The sequence below is a fragment of the Poecile atricapillus genome, chromosome 1 (genome assembly GCF_030490865.1).
Source record: "Poecile atricapillus isolate bPoeAtr1 chromosome 1, bPoeAtr1.hap1, whole genome shotgun sequence".
NCBI classification, from domain to species: domain Eukaryota; kingdom Metazoa; phylum Chordata; class Aves; order Passeriformes; family Paridae; genus Poecile; species Poecile atricapillus.
Window position 1 is genome coordinate 147144912 of NC_081249.1, and position 16134 is coordinate 147161045.

Sequence of the window (16134 nt, forward strand, 5' to 3'; positions counted from 1 at the left end):
AGGGTGCTTATGGGCTCTCATATTGCTTCTTACTCATGTCTCTGTGACCCTGCTGTTATGTCACAGCTTAATAGGCTGTCCAGAATGTAATGGGTTAGCTTAGTAGCAAGTACTGGAGAGAGTCATAAGATCAAATTAAACTCTATGCCACTGACAGATTTGATTTCGGGACTGAATTTACAGCAGGGGGTGGATATGTAGAGCCAAATTCTAAGACCAAGATTAATTTCAAAAATGTAATGGTGATCTTTAAAGAGTGATGGGAATATTTTAATATTTTTATGTTTTACATAGCCATTTCCAGTAATAGTGATCATAGAATTGTAGAATGATTTGAGTTGGAAAGGTCCTTAAGTATCATTCCTGATGCTCATATCCCCATCCAATGTGGCCTTGAACGCTTCCAGGGATGGGACATCCAGTTCTTCTCTGGGCAGTCTATTCCAGTGTCTTGCCACCATCATAACAGAATTTCTTCCTAACATCTAGTCTAAATCTCTTCTCTTTTAGTTTAAAGCCATCCCCCATTGTGCTACTGCTATCTGCCTGTGTAAAAAGTCACTCTCCCTCTTTTTCCAAAGCCTCATCTAAGTACTGCAAGGCAGCAATAAGGTCTCCCCCGAGCCTTCTCTTCTCCAGACTCAACACCCCCAGCTTTCTCAGCCTGTCATATTATGCTGTTGTTTAAATTTAAAAGGTGATTAACAGTCAGATCTAGCACAGATAGCCTTTAAACAAGTTACTGCTTTTTGCAAATCTGAATGCTAATACTAGATTAACCTTGTAGCTTGAACACCAAGGAACAAATCATGTTATTTCTTTAAAAATATATGTAAGTCAGGGATCTACTTGATGTCTCTGCTGTGGTTTGCACCAGATTGTAACCCTGTTTTAATTAAACCACCACAATTTCTTACATGGTCAAAGTTAGTAAGAATGAATACAAACTACTTGAAATTATTAAGTGGAATTCTGTGGTGAATATTTCCTTAAATCAATGTTACAAGGCTGTCAACACTTCCTATCCAAGATACAAAGGAGTGTGCTTTCCTGGTGATATCTGATATATCTGTTGGTGAGAAGGTGAGTGGGCAGTAAAGGACAGTGTCTGGGTGCCAGCCCAGAGAGGGGGTGAAACGATAGAAGTTCAGTGGGAGGAGTTAACTCTTTCTGGAGACATCCAGACATCCTGAGAAGCAGGCAAAAAGCCAGACCACCTTTGTCATTGATGGTTCCGAATTCAGCCCCTCTTATCTCAGAAATAGCCTCATTAGAGGACTGGTGATGCACAGTGACTGAGCTGTGATGGAAATGCAGTGGGGGCCTCATTATTGCAGGACAGGCTGGTACCATACAAAGCAAACAGAAGCCTTGGGTTTGGTCCTTACTGGTTTGTGCCGCTCAGTCTGAAAAGTGCCGCTGACTATGGCTGAAGTCAGAGCAGCATAAAGGTGTGGGACGTGCTTTTGGCTGCAGAACAAAGATAGGGAGCCCCAAAGGTGATCTCAAAGCACAATTAAAAGCACAGGCAGAATTGGAGTGTTTAAATGAGTTCAGGTCTCTTCACAGAAGCTGAGCCTAGAACTTCAAGAGGCCTGGCATTGCCAGGATGATGCTGAACACAATCCGCACACTGTGAAAACAGCATTAGTCTACTTAGCCTTTTCACTGTCCAGGCATGGAAATGCAAAGAGCAGTGAAAAGTTAAAAAGCTAAAGAAACTCCTTTGAAATCTCAGGAGTGGGCTTCAGGTCAGATGCTAGCAACAAAAATTCAGAGAGTATTTTTTTCCTAACTATATGTGGTGGGTTTAGCGCTGGCTAAAATCACCAGTGCACTTACTCATTTCCTCCTTACTAAATACCAATTAATGCAAAACCAACACATTAACTTCATTTTACTCACAGGAGCATTGGCTGAGAAACTCAAAACACACCATTCATTCACCGATTGTTTTGACTTCTCAGAAATACATCACGACCATCCCATCCCACCATCAGCTGGAATACCCTGCAGGCCCTGGGAACAGGAGGAAGGTGGCTCCTCTCTCTGGAAAGTAGAGCGTGCAGCAAGGCTCCTGCAGGCTGCTGTGGTCAGGGACAACTCTCTGCATATACCAGCCCAGACAGAGCGTTTTTGATGGGTGTGTTGACTGCATTGGAGGACCTGCCTTCTTTTCAGAAAGAAGTTTGGTCACAAACTGGGGTGTCCCATCTTAGTTTCAAAGCTGTGAGCAAGCCATGGGTACGGGAACATTTCCATGATCGGGGAGTAGCGGGGCTGCTGACTCACTGTGCATGCCAGCGGCACTGCTCTGCCATCCCCAGCATGGAGGGGGAGGGAGATGGAGGCACTGCAAAGATTGGTTGAGAGATAAGGTCACCTACTGCCTCAGGTCACCAAAGCGAAGGAGCTGGGATTTTCACGACGACGTTTGCCCACACCGAGAGGAAAGAAACAAAATTCTCTGTGTGTTACCCATGGATAGATTCCCTTTATAACAGCCCTAACTTCATTCAGATGCCTGATTTAAAACTACTTGTATCATGAAGGAGATTCAAGACTTGATTAGTGTTGAGCTGGCCTGTTTTGGTGTGCCAGGTGAGATTAGCCCGCTGCCGGTTGTGCTTCAGCATGTGAGGTGTTTGGCACGGCATTTGCAATGTTGTCAGGTTTGTTAGGTGTAGGTTTCCTCTCCTCCAGCAAGAGGTATATCCCCCTGTAATCCCATGCTCAGGATCAATTATTGTGATGTTTGTGGTTAAATTCAGCTCAGGCTCGAGCCGTACCCACCAAGGTGCTGTGTGGTTTGCTCTGCCAGGCGCAGCCCATGCCAGGCAGTGGAGCCACTTCTCACTGGAACGAGGCAGACAATTGGCCCCTTCCTCTCTAAATGTGGGGCACCCTCCTGTGGCCAACAGGACTGCACAGCAGCAAGTACCCCGAAAAACAAAAACCACTGAACCCCACAAAGGCAAAGCTCTGTGCTGTATCCAGAGCCTTCTGCATCCAGAGCCTGCGGGGAGGAAGGGAGTGTTAATAAAGCACACGTGACAAGCGTTAGTCACGTTGCTTAACGAAGGGCTGGAAGGCACTTGCAGACCCTGAATAGATGAAGACTGCTATGTGGATTTTCTGGCCCTGAAGTTAAAGAAACACAAGAGACCTTGTTTTTACAAGATTTCAGGTCAGCTTTTTGTATCAGAGATACATCTATTCAAGATAACCCTGTAAAGGAGTTCTTCAGAGTGAGCTGAAAATGAAGGGGATCTGGGAATTCCTGTTCTTTTGCTTTTGAAAAAAAACCCTACATCTACTAGGGTGGCAACTGGGGATCTCCTTCAGTTGATTCTCTTGACAGTTTTAGCTTCCCCATCATCTTCCTCTCCTCTTCCAGATTCTCAGTTCTTGACCCCATTTCTTCCCCGAGGTAATCACAATGCCACGGCTAATTATCCAAAAAGGAAATATTAGTGAAAATTGTAGGTAGAGTATAAGCTGTAAATCTCAGAGCAGTGGGCCCAGCTGGCTGGTTAGAGCACCCTGCCCAACATGACACACTGTTTGCTTGCTTTCTTAACAGACCCTTTGATGAACAAGTTGCAGTGCTCCTGAAATGGTTTGTAGTCCTCTCCTTGGCATTTTTGTGGCTCCCTCAGCACATTTCAAGTCTGCCATCAAAAGGAGCCTCAGAACAGCCTGGTGCAGAGACAAGCTAAGGTTCTCTTTTAGCTCAGCTGATCAAAAATAGTCTTGGGAAAGTCTGTGAATCTTGGACAGGAGTAGAAAAAGCAGGGCAGGTCCCTGTTTAAAAAGCAACAGTTTGTTATTGCAACAGCAGCAGGTCTGGTGACCGTACAGGGACACTGCAGGCCACTGGTGCCCCACAGACCATGGTCTAAGCACTGCTGGCTATCACATGGATTTTTAATAAGTTGGTGTCTGTGTTCTTTCAGTCACTTTGGCTGTTCTAGTTCAGGATCCCAGGAGTGCAAGGTTTGACTTTTCTCTCAACAATTTTCAGCCTTCATAATGATCAGGGTGACTTTTCCTTTCAGAACAGAGGGATAGGCAGTCATTTCCCTTAATCTGCTTGTGGAAGTCCAGCCAGTGGTTTAATCCGTCTCAGAACAAGGGTCACCAATCCTCTTTTCTCCGTGGACATGTCACTGAATCAGGGGAGCAGAGAGGAAATTGTTCCCTGTGTTAATCCAGTGGGATAGCAAGCATTTTCAGGACAGAAGGAAAGTAGGTACCAGTGTGTTAATTAAAACATGCAGGCCAGTGCAGTGGAGCAGCAGAGACGTTATTGCTGCCATCAGCTTGAGTCTTACCAGCCCTTGCACAAGTCCCAGACAGAACATCAGCTTGAGCATACTCTGCCTGTAATAGCTTTCTCACAGCACTCCCAGCACATGGTACCATATTTGGGCCATTTCTGGCTTGTTGTGCCCTTTGAAGAATGTTTACTCCATTGGAGGGAGGAATCTCGCACTGATCATTTCATGTTTTGTCATCCTGGTTTTTCAGTTTTCACAGAATCACAGTGGCTGAGGCTGGAAGGGACCCCCAGAGTCATCTGTTCCAATCTCCCTGTGTAAGCAGGGCCATCTAGAGCTAGTTATGCAGGAACTTGTCCAGGTGTATTTTGACTGTCTGCAAGGATGTAAACTACACAACTTTCCCGGTCACCCTTGTAAAAAAGTGTTTCCTGATGTTCACAAGGAATCTTCTCTGTTTTGGTTTGTGCTCATCACTTTGGATACACTTACTGGGTGTCATTGACAAGAGCCTGGTTTTGTCCTCTTTGCAACTTCACTCTAGGTATTTATATACATTGATAAGAGCCTTTTCTTCTCTAGGCTGAACAGTTCTGGCTCACTTAGCTTTTCCACACAGGAGAGATGCTCCAGTCCCTCATCGGGTGTGAGGTCAAGTGCTGCCAGCTTCAGCCCTCACTTCCCCTGCCACAGGGGTAACAAGGCTGCCATGGTGGTGTAGGCAGCACCTGCCTACATCCTGACATCAAAGAGGTCTTCCATCCAGGGTTGGCAGGAGCTTTGTATACTCCAGTGAGCAGTCTGGAGAAGCTAAAGCCAAAGCTCTCAAGCAGAGGTACCAAGACTACTGTAAATGTGAAGAGGAAGTGGGACCTGTGTCCGTGTAACATCTTGGGGGGTGCTCGTGGTGCAGAAAGGATAAAATCTCTGTTTTAGCCCTCTGGTTCTGGAAACATTTGTGCAGTGACTGCAGCTTTTAGGAGGAGACCTGAGAGTTCTTAAACAGCTTTAAACAGTTGCAGAAACCTCGAGAGCAATAGTGTCAATTTTTCCCCAGACTTGCAGATAGCTTTAGCCTGTGAGGAGCCCTGCACTGCTGTGGCTGTGTTGCTAGCAGCTGGTGATAGCCAACACAAGGAGCTTGACACCACCTATAGCTACAGCAGTGATTGCAGTGCAGATGCAGCCCTCAGCATGCAAGCCTGAAAATATTGGCCTGTCTACCCATATGTAAATCTCAGTGCATATATTTATTTCTGTCAAGAACTAAATTAAATAGAAATGGATGGTTTGCCAAGGCTATAAAAATGTCAGGTCTTCAGAAGAGCCCCATCTCTGCAAGAGCATTTGAAATATTGCATATATATTGGAGAGGATTAGAACCAAATGAGAAGATACCAGATAGAGCAATAAACCCAGGCTTGCAGCCTGTTTTGTTGGGACTGCAGATCCACCTTGTGTCAAACAAGGTGGGAGCATGGCAGGCTCCCTGTGTGTATGGAGCAGTTGACACTCTTCACTGCATTTATGTGTTTTCTTCCCCCCCATTGAGTTTAACAGACAGGGTCTCTTTCATGAATTCATGCTCAGCTTTTTCAGAAAATGAGGTTAAAGCAGGGGGTAGGTTTCTGATATGGGGTAGGAAGTGAGTGTGGCATGCTAGCAGTCACATGGGAGCCAGTACGAGCCCTCAGACATGTCTTCTTTAGGCCTTCGAGCTAATGATTTTTCTTTTGACAATATAGATTCATGGAGCCCCTTTTAAGTTGAGCAGTTATATTGAATAACAAAACCCAAAAGGACAAAAGCAAACCCTCCACTGGTCCCTAGCCCCAGGATTTAGCTGGCTGAGATAAGAGAGCATGGTGAGAGCCAGATATTTGCATAGACTGAATCCTGTTTCTCACTCAGTTTTTCTGCTCTTGCTGCTTTAGTCTTCATCTTATAGTCCCTCCTCTTCCATCACAGAGGTTATTTTTCCTTCCCTTTCACAAAGGAATAGCTCCCTATAAATGTCTTCATTTTGGGTAATAAGGCAAGGCTCAGTTTGGGCATCATCTCTTAGCTACCGTATGCAGACGATAGGCTTTTATCCAAAACACACACTACACATCTGTCACCTTTGGTGCTTCTGGCTGGCTGTTCCCCAGAGGTGATCAGGACTCAGATTGAGAGAATCACTTATGCATGAGCTGCAGACCAGAGCTGCTTGTTAAACGTGCTTTAACAGGAGCTTCATCTCTAGCTCGTTCTCTAAAATCCAGGGTATGGGAAGGGGAAAAAAAGAAGTGTGATGATTTTATTCTCTGTCTTTCCTCTCCTGTTGCCTGACCCAAATGCAGCACCAGCCTGCAAGGAGGGTGTAATCTACTACAGATTTCCTTTTACAGCCAGCACACCAGATTGTGTACCTATTCTTAAGACAAAATAACAAAAAAATCTAAACAAAAAACCCTTTCTTTGTGTGTAGCCTTGTCTTATGAGCTCTTGTAAATCAAGTGAAACACAAGGCAAAGTTTGACTCCTCCTTGCCCACATGTTACTAGTGTTTGAAAAGCAGCAAAGTAGAAGAGATGCTTTTTCAAGGGGTTCAAAACTGTAGCACATTCTCCAAGCCTTGGGCCCAGCTCTGAGTGTTCTACACAAGAAGCAAGCTGCCCAGTTCTCAGCTGCTAAGTGTAAAAACATGCCTGTTCAGTAAGTTCAGCTCTAGCTCAGGTGGTTCTGACGATTCCAGGTTTCTGCCTAGGACCCAGCCTGGCTTGGATGAGAGGAGTCCATTCCTGGAGCAGCCACAGAGAGCTGTGCATGCTTCTGATTTATGGGGTGACAGCTTCAGCCACCGAAATCTCTCTGGACAATCTGGTTTGAGGGAATCTGGTTGAAGACCCTACCAGTGTTCAAGCACCCTTTTCCATCCCTAGCTGCCATCTATAGCAACCCTTTTCTAAGGGGGTTCCTTCTAAGGAAGGTTCTCCCCAGACAGGAGCCAGTAGCCAGGAGTTCTGTGGTGCCAGCTGGACACTGTGGATGGGAGCCACAGCTCCTACCTTTGGTTCCCATCTCATTGGCATGCTGCAAGGGTAAATGCACAAAAGTGTGTGAGACATTAAGACGTGAGGGGTCTTTTAAGAGACCAGATTGCTAGAAATGACTGTGGCCTTCCTATTCACAGCAAGCCTTTAAGTGCTGCCAGCAAGCCTCATAATTGATAACAAGCAGAGGTCTAAGGGTCCGTGGCTAGGTTTTATCATTCTTGACAGATCTGCTGACTTCTTGGTTTGTGAGAGCTGAAAAGGCAGCAGGGCTCCTGAAATGGACTAAGGAGCTGAGCCGACCACAGCCTTCGTTCGGGTTATGTGCCACATATCCCTGTCTCAGTGTCATGCTGCTGGACACCCTCCTGCCAGCAGAGAGGAGGTCCATGGAAGCCAGGCTTGTCCCGTCTTGACAGCTTCATCTCCCTTACAGGCAGCTCCCTGCCTGTCCCTGCACCATTGCCTAGTCCCATGTTGGTCCTCCTGGGGATCCAGAGAATCTTGAACAGGAACTCCTGGGAGTGGAGCCAGGAAAGGTGGGAAGAGAAGAAAAATGGGGCCAGTCCAGGAAGACTGCCCTGCTAAGAGCATCCCTAAGGAAAAATCCTGCAAAGGGAGAGAACACAAAAAAGCATGGAGGATATCTGAGGCCAGGTGGCTGAGCTGCCTGGTGAGGTGGAAACCTGCCAGAGTTCTCTGCCTCACAGTGAGGTGTGAAAACAACCCATGTGCAAAGCCTGTGAGAATTGCTTTGGGGCCAAAAAAGGTGTTATCTCATTTTGTATATGTAGTAAAGCAAGATTTCCAGTCTGTGTGGGAATGACAGCATAACTGGAGGAAGGCAGGCAGGAGAGGTGGTGCTTTGGGATGTCCCCTCTGGGTTGTCTTCTCTGCTCCTATCCTCCAGGGAAGGGCCCTGGGCTCAGAAGGGGAGTCTCTGGGACAGCTTACAAGATTCCTGTTCCTGCAGCATGACTGCTCATCTCCAAACATACTGTGCTTTTCAGATGCCCTTGGTAGACTCACCTGGGCTCTTGCTCTGTACAAGAGACCAGGAACACCTTTGTATTTCTTAAAAGCAAGTAACTGCCCTTGCTATGAGACTGAGGTCAGTCTTACAGGAGCTTGTCTCAGGCAGGCTCTTCTCAGTCCTGGTGAGGGCTGAACAGACATTCAAAAGCCTTCCTAAGGGCTTGGCCTGTTTGGTTCCATGTCTTGCCATTTTGTGAGAGTTAGCATTTGTTTCACCAGATTGGGTGAACTTGTTTAGCAAGGTGGTTATAGGACAAATCATCTGTGTGCTGCCTTCCCCACGACTGGAGCAGCAAATACAGTTGCCATAATGGTGGAATATATTGTTGCAGCAAATACTGTAGGTGTCATCTTAGGTTGTCTGAAACCAGAGCTGTGGTGGAGAGCTCAAGTGTTTCCAGAAGAAATTGAAGATGCCTTCTTTTTGCTTTCTTACTTTTAAGTAAGACCTTAATTAGCTATTTATGTTGTTGCAAACTGTGATGGCCTAAGGATATAAGTCTCTAGGGAGAGGAAACTTGAGCCCAGCTGATTGGTATGAGTTCCATGGAAAAGACAATTTAAGGCAATACAAACCTTTTTATACAGGCTCAAACAGGAATCCCACTTTTGAAACTGAGTACATTTTGAGCACAAATCCCGTGTGTTAAGAAGCTCATAGAGCAATATTAGTTGAGCTGGTAAAGCATATTACCTCTCCTTAAAAACTGTGCTTCTATTTATTTATGCATTTCAAGTGTTCTCTCCCCCTATATCTAAGTGTTCTGAAATATTAAAAATGCAGTCATGCTTATGGCATGCTTCAGAGGCAAAGAAGCACATGATCCCATTTTACAAGCGGGGAAAGAAGTGACTTTCTTAGAGTCGCAACAGAGGACACTGTCAGAGGCTGAACAGGGACTGTATGGTGGCATCCCCAGTGCTGTGGTTCCTTTGGTTAGGATATCTAGGTTAAGCTAAGGAGCTTGAGATGGAAGAGGCCTCTGCTCTCCCTATGTGCCGCTTATAATTTAGCTCTGTGTTAAGGGGAATGATAGTGGATCACGCTGTTATTGTAAATGAAAGTTTGCCTTTGTGTAAGTAAAGGAATGGCTGACTTCCCTGTGCCCCACTAGTGCTGTGCTCCTGCATCCAGGCGCCTCCTTTGATCAGGGGGATGCTGCACTAGCTCCTCCTTTGCACTGTCATCTGTCATGCAGGGAAGGGAGTATGCAACTTTGATATCTGCTCATTTGTTTCAGAACTCAGTGGGGTAATGAGGTTGGGTTTTGAACTACATCACTGTACAAGGCAAAATGACTGTCCAGGCTGATTTCATGTCAAAAGTTATTTATAACAGAGCTCTCAAGGGAAAGGAAAAAAGTCTTGACATGTGACCACTGATGTTCAGACTACAATATCCTGAGAGAGAAGGTTTGTATGGTCTAACCTGTGCGTCCATCACCTTTGTAAAGAGGAGACGGCACAGCATGAGCTCCAGTGACCAACTCCACTGAATTGGCATGAGCCAATGTGGTGCCATGGAGGAGGGGAGATTTTGCCAAGCCCTCTGTGTGCAGCTCAGGGCGAGACTGATGGTGAGGCGACAGCCTAGCAGCCTTGTGTCATGAGGAGCAGGAAGGATGAAAGGAGGATACCTGAACAGACAGTGTTTTCATTCCAGCCTGATGACTACAGATGGTCAGGGCTGGGGCTGCTGCAATGCTGGAGATGTCTGTGCCTTAGCAAGCCACTGTGGACAGTTTTGTGCATGGGTCCCTTAAATTTTCCTGGTGCTGTTGACATCTTAATTTGTGGCAACAGTTTTAGTGCTGTGTGTAGTTTAACACGAGCCATGTTTCATCCTAGCAACAGACCCTTTCCATGGGGCAGAGAGATGATTTTCTATTACAGTTTGTGAAGTGCCTCTTGTGTTTTGGTAGGCTTCTAGCAGAACATGAACCTGCTTTAGCAGGAGAGACCTAACAGATGGAGGCTAATGTATACAAAATCAGCTTATATAAGGGTTCAGTGCCTCCAAGTGATGACTTCTCATGTCAACAGGAATGGTTTGTTCTAGAGAGAAGGGTGCTGGGGAGATTGTTTTGAGTTGAAGGATGCCTGAATACAAGGACCTGAGCAGAAAAAAGTAGAAAACAGGGATTTTGATATTAACATTCAGGTATACTGGGTTCAAACCATGCTTGGGTGCCTGGCTGGGTTGTTTGATTTTAAGGGTTTCTTCATTTAGGGGCACCTGACTTTGCCAAAATTTTCAATTATAAGCAGCAATTCTGAGGGCCTTGATTTACAAGTTCCTAGTGCCAAATATGTAGATTTGAGCAGAGGTTGGGCATTCCTTTTTCCATGATATTTTATCATGCCTCAGTTTCTCATGACTGAAGATGTTACTATTTACCTTTATTTTTTGAGTTACTTTTATTCTTATTAGTCCTTAGATAGGAAGCTGTGTCACAAAACAAGGAGAAATATCATTGTGTGAAGGAAATAAGAAGAAATTCCTGGGGAAAAAAAATCTGCATTTTGGAAGAATATTGTGTGTTTATAATGGAAACAGACTTTGTTCTGTGACAGTCCAGCAAAGGTGTCACCTTCTGAATAGCAAATTTAATCTCACTAGTAATAGGCTAGCTTGTCCAAGGTCTCTTCCACATTTCACAGAAATAATCTATGGAACCATAAACACCTGTGAGCCACAAGACACCAGCTGCTAATCTAGTACTTAGAGGTTTGCACACCAAAGTGTTTTTTTGGCTGGTCTATGTCTACTCTTTCACAGAGTGTAGTAGGATCAGTGTGGAGGGAAGAAGGCAATAATCTGTTTTATTCTTCTTTGAAAAGCCATGCTTGAAACCGTTTTTTATCCCAGATTTTTCATCAACAGTGTTGGTTTTTTACTGGGCTCCCCCCTCCGCTCCCTGCACTTGCACAGAAGACATTACCCATGAAACATAAACCAATACCCCTTCCTCTGTGACCTTAGCTGTCTCCAGCTCTCCTGACTGTACCAGCCAGTTCTACAGCTACATTTTGTCAACTCTGTGAGAATCCCACCTTTTACTGAGAAAGTTGTTTATAGTATTGGTAGACTGAAACAGCCTCCTTGATTTTTCCCTGTTTTAACATTTTGCCTGTGGGTGATGGAGTTTAATTAAGGGTAACTAGTAAATATTTATTCTCTTGGCAGAAATAGGTCCAGGTTTGTCTGTTAAAAATACTACATGGCTTGCCTCTTTGACTGCAGTTAACTGAACCAAACAGTCTGCAATTTTATTAATATCAGCAAGGAAAATAAACCTCAAACCCCACCGCCACAAGCTTTTAACTGTGCAGCTTTCCCCCAGCCAAGGAGCACCTCTCCCCCCAAGCATGCCTGTCCCCTGCATCCCGGTCCCTGCCGAAGTGAAGCCCGTTGCCATGGAAGCCTCATTAAATCTGCATCTCGCCTGGCCGGGGCTGCAGGGGCTGCGGCTGTATTTTTAGCCGGCGGTGGTTGCATAAGGGGGGCGGGATGGGACCAGGATGTGCCTTGTATCTTGCCTTGATGGAAGTCTGCCAGGAACCACCACCGGCCAAAAGACATGTCCTGCTCAGGGAACTCTCAGGCCAGGCAGCCTTTGGCAGCCCCCAGTGCTGCTGGAGGTGAGCACAGGGAAGATGCAGCACACAGAGTTTGGCTTAATGGCCAAGCAAGCTTTAGGGTGGTGGCATAGTTCTGCCAGGGGCTCCAGAGAATGAGGGTCTCTTTAGATTAGACTAAAGATAATAAATCTCTCTTGACTTGAGCAAAACCTTAACACCTGGAGGGTTAGGAAGAAACTCATCAGAGTGCAGTTGAAGAACAGCACTGCACTCCTAGCCACATACATTTGTGGGAAAACAATGCCACATCTAAGCGCACAGCCCCCAAAAGAAGAAAATAGAGCTAGATGGTGTCAGGGATGCTCAGGGTGAATCCAATCTTGGGTATAATGTTGCCTAAATCCATTTTTGGATGGACTGGATTTGAGCCCATCTCCCTGTTTGACAAATAGATGACAACTGCGATAGTGATCTGAAATCTGCTCTTATTGTAAAAGCAACATACAAACACACACCAAAGAAAACCCAAAACAAAGCAAAAAAACAGTATTTAAAAAAAAAAACTACAAACACCCTCCGAACTGCCCCACATGTTTATTCCTTGTCATTTCATATCAGAGTTGCTGGAAGTAGAAGACAAAAAAAGAGGTTTTAGCATCTCTGCACTATCGGGCTTTCTTGGCTCAAAGCATGGAGCTAGGCCCTCCCTCTCTCAGCACTGAATCCCAGCAGTGCTAAAGGTTCCAAAAATCACATTTTTATCCTGAATTACACCTGGGCAATCTTTCAGTCTTCTGTGGGTCTCACAGATGGCCAGGAGAGCCTTGTTCAGCCTGCAAAACTGTTATTATTTGTGCTGAGTCATGAGAAGGAAGGAGTCCAGCTTGACTGTAAACTAATAACTCTTGCCTCTAATAAAAGCCATGTCTTTCGTTGGAGGCTGTGAAAATCTGATCTGGAGCAGTTGGGCTAAAATTAAACAGAGCCCAATGCTGCTATCCTGTACAGTCACACTCCATCAGAGCAGAGTCATATGTGAAGCTCCAAGGGCTAGTAGGGACTGTTACCATCATTGCTTTTAAAAGAAATAGCAATATCATTAGTAGCCTTTTTTGTCCTTTTTCCAGTTGCAGGTCTCCAAATGCCTGTCTCTGCAGGAGGAACCAACTGGTAAATAGGTGTTTAATAACAAGACCAAAAAAGAAAATAACAACAACCTCAGAAAAAAACAAACCACCAAACCCAGCATTATTTCTGATTTGCTGGAAGTGGGATGTGACCTGGCTGTCTGTAGGCATGTGCCTGACAGAGCCAGCTTTTGCTGCTGCAGGCTTTCTCTGGCTGTAGACCATCTCTAAGTCCTTCATGGGGAGTTATTTCCAGCTTCAGGGCTGGCTCCACAGACCTTTCTCAACATTAGGACCTGAAACAAGTTTGCAAGGGTTCACAGGGACTCCTTTACAGCTGTAGGAGATGGTACATCAGTCTTGCCATGAGATTAGGCCGAGTGATGTTTTGCCCAGGCAGCCTCATCTCTCCTGATTCAGTATCGCGATTGTGAGTCTTGCACAGCTGAAGTGAAAGTGGACTTTTCAGACTGCTTCAAAAAGTCCTAAGTGATTTCCTCTGACCCTTGCTCAGAGCCTGACTCTGGTTTTCAAAGACCCAGCCTGGTAAGCTCCTGCTTGGCAGCACCCGCCGACCCAGGAGGGCAGAGTGCTGGGGGGGCCAGGGCACTCCTCCTTGGGCCCTTGCAGCAGTGATCCTGCAGATGGACAGAAATAGCTGCTGTGCTGCAGCCCAGAGCCAGTGCTGCTCCAGCAGCAGCCCCGGGTGCCAGGGGTGTTCCCTGGTGGCAGGAAGGCCAGGCAAGAGCCTGGGGAGCCCGCAGCAGGGGGGAAGCTCACTTGTGTGTTTCATTCCCATCTGCTCCAGCTGATTGCTGCCTGTGAAGCTAAGCAAGTCTTTGATATCCTCTCTGCTTCAGCTCTGCTTCTGGAGAGCAAAGATAAGTGCAGTCTATCCACAGGTGAGAAGCCAGGGGAGGACCTCAGATGGATGAGGTGCGCGGTGGTTTGTGGCTGTTTGGCATCAGTTTGAAGGGCTTTTAACATGCGCAGTTTATTTCTCAGCATATATTTTATTCCACTGCCTTTCTAGGGTGGCAAAGGAAGCACGGGGCAAAGTGATGGCAAGGAGGAAAGGGACAGCCTCTGAAAAATAGAATAAGCCACTGATAAACACAGACAGACATCCTGGTAAACAGACAGACAGAGCAAAAGGCTCCTGCTCCTGACAGTCTCCCTGGCGTACAGCAGTTTCCTTGTAAGAGCACTGACATCACTGCAGGGCACATGTGAAACGAGCTGGAAGAAAGCAGAGGCTGGGGAAGGGAGGAAATGATGCTCAGGCACCAATGGCGTTGCAACTCAATTATGTTCTGGCTGGGCACAGAGCTGGGATGGGACCTCCTTTCAGAAAAAAAATTGGCTCAAAAAAACTCAGGTGCACCTTTTCTCTTCAGAAGAGCTTTATCTTGGAATCTCAAGTCCTAAAAAGTTTTCTAGGTCCCATAATGAGCAAAACTCCTGATTGAATCATGGCATTACTTTTCTAAAATAAATGGGCTGGGAGGGCAAAGAGGGAGCCCATTAAACAACAGCCCTTCCTCTGACACCACAAGAGGTTCATCCTAGAGTTCTTTTTGAAGTTTTAGCCTTCAGAGCAGTTGTGTCACGTTGCTAAACCCCTGAGGACATGTGTATTGATGCTGGGCTGAAGGGTGCTGTACCTGCCACCAAGCTAGGTATGAGGCCAGGGCTAAGAATGATTTTTTCTTATTAGTTGCAGTTCCAGCTGCAGATGGAGGAAAGTATGTGAGACCAGCCTACAAACCCAACATTTAGTCGTAGTTGATATATGCCAGAGGGCATCAGGATTGTGGCTGGTCTTTCACAGGACCACTCAATTCATACAGTTGTTCAGTGGTGTTTTCAAAACTTGGGAGGGAGAAGACAGAGTATCATTTATCAAGGTCTGAGGTATTGAAAGTGTTGTAGTTGGAGGGCTTATACAGCAAGAATAGGAACAAGAGTTGAGGGGCATGTTGGAATGAGGGTAGGCTAAATTTTTAGGATGGGTGAAGGGCCTTGGTGCTAACTCTTGCCATAAGGTAGAGAACAGAGGAGGAGATTCTTGCTTGTCAGCCAGGCACCCCAGGAGGAATTTAAGCTTTCATATGAGTCATTTGGCAGCTTAGCCAAAACCAGATCAAGAGTGGCCCTGCCGAGAACTGGCTGGTGATGGTGCATGAGAGGCAGTGTGCACTCCCAGCCCAGAGAGCCAGATGTGTCCTGGGCTGCATCCAGAGCAGAGTGGGCAGCAGGGCAGGGAGGGGATTCTGCCCCTCTGCTCTGTTCAGACCCCACCTGGAACCCTGCATCAGCTCTGGGGTCTGCAGCAGAAAGGAAAGGGACCTGTTGGAGTGAGTCCAGAGGAGGCCCCCAAGATGATTAGAGGGAAAGAGCACCTCTGCTGTGAGGAAAGGCTGAGAGAACTGGGATTGTTCATCCTGTAAGAGAAGGCTTGGTGTGACCTAATTGTGGCCTTCCAGTACCTGAAGGGAGCCTACAAGAAAGATGAGAAGGACTTTTTACAACAGCATGTAGAGAGACAGGACAAGGGCGAATGGATTCAAACTGAAAGAGAGTAGGTTTAGAATAGATATTAGGAGGAAGTTCTTTGTTATGAGGGTGGTGAGGTCTGGAGCTGGTTGTCCAGAGAAGCTGTGGATGCTCCATCCATGGACGTGTTCAAAGCCAGGTTGGAGCTCTGAATAATCTGGTCTAGTGAGAGGTGTCCCTGTCCATGGTAGGAAGGTTGGAACTAGATGATCCTTAAGATCCCTTCCAACCCAGGCCATTCTGTGATTCTGTGAATCTGTAGGAGACCTGCATGGGTGGGTGGATGCTGTGCAGGCCGTGGTGTGCTTGGTCTGTTTGATGGGGTCCCCTGTCTGGCTGAATAAGGCTGTCCTGCATGGGGCCAGGCTGTGGCAAGGCAGGGAGGCAGTGCAGCAGCCCATCTCTCTGTGAACTGAAGCTGGGTCATTAATCATGGCTTGAGGGTTGCACTGCTCCTAGATTTAACCCTTCTGAATCACTCTGGTTCACTGCAAAGCTGACTGATGACGTGATTTTTGT

At 46.2% G+C, this 16134-nt stretch overlaps 1 protein-coding gene across 9 annotated transcripts in view; it reads left to right on the plus strand.

Annotated features, from left to right (window-relative positions):
* Positions 1-16134, plus strand: part of SLC8A3 (solute carrier family 8 member A3) — a 115423-nt gene that overhangs the window by 61470 nt on the left and 37819 nt on the right. Inside the window, exon 1 of one of the 9 annotated variants that reach the window (XM_058856847.1) lies at positions 13876-13961. The exons of the other annotated variants lie outside the window; for them this stretch is intronic. The gene's annotated coding sequence lies outside the window, so the exon portion shown is untranslated. Of the gene's footprint in view, positions 1-13875; positions 13962-16134 lie in introns of those variants that run through there. 9 annotated transcript variants of the gene reach the window in all.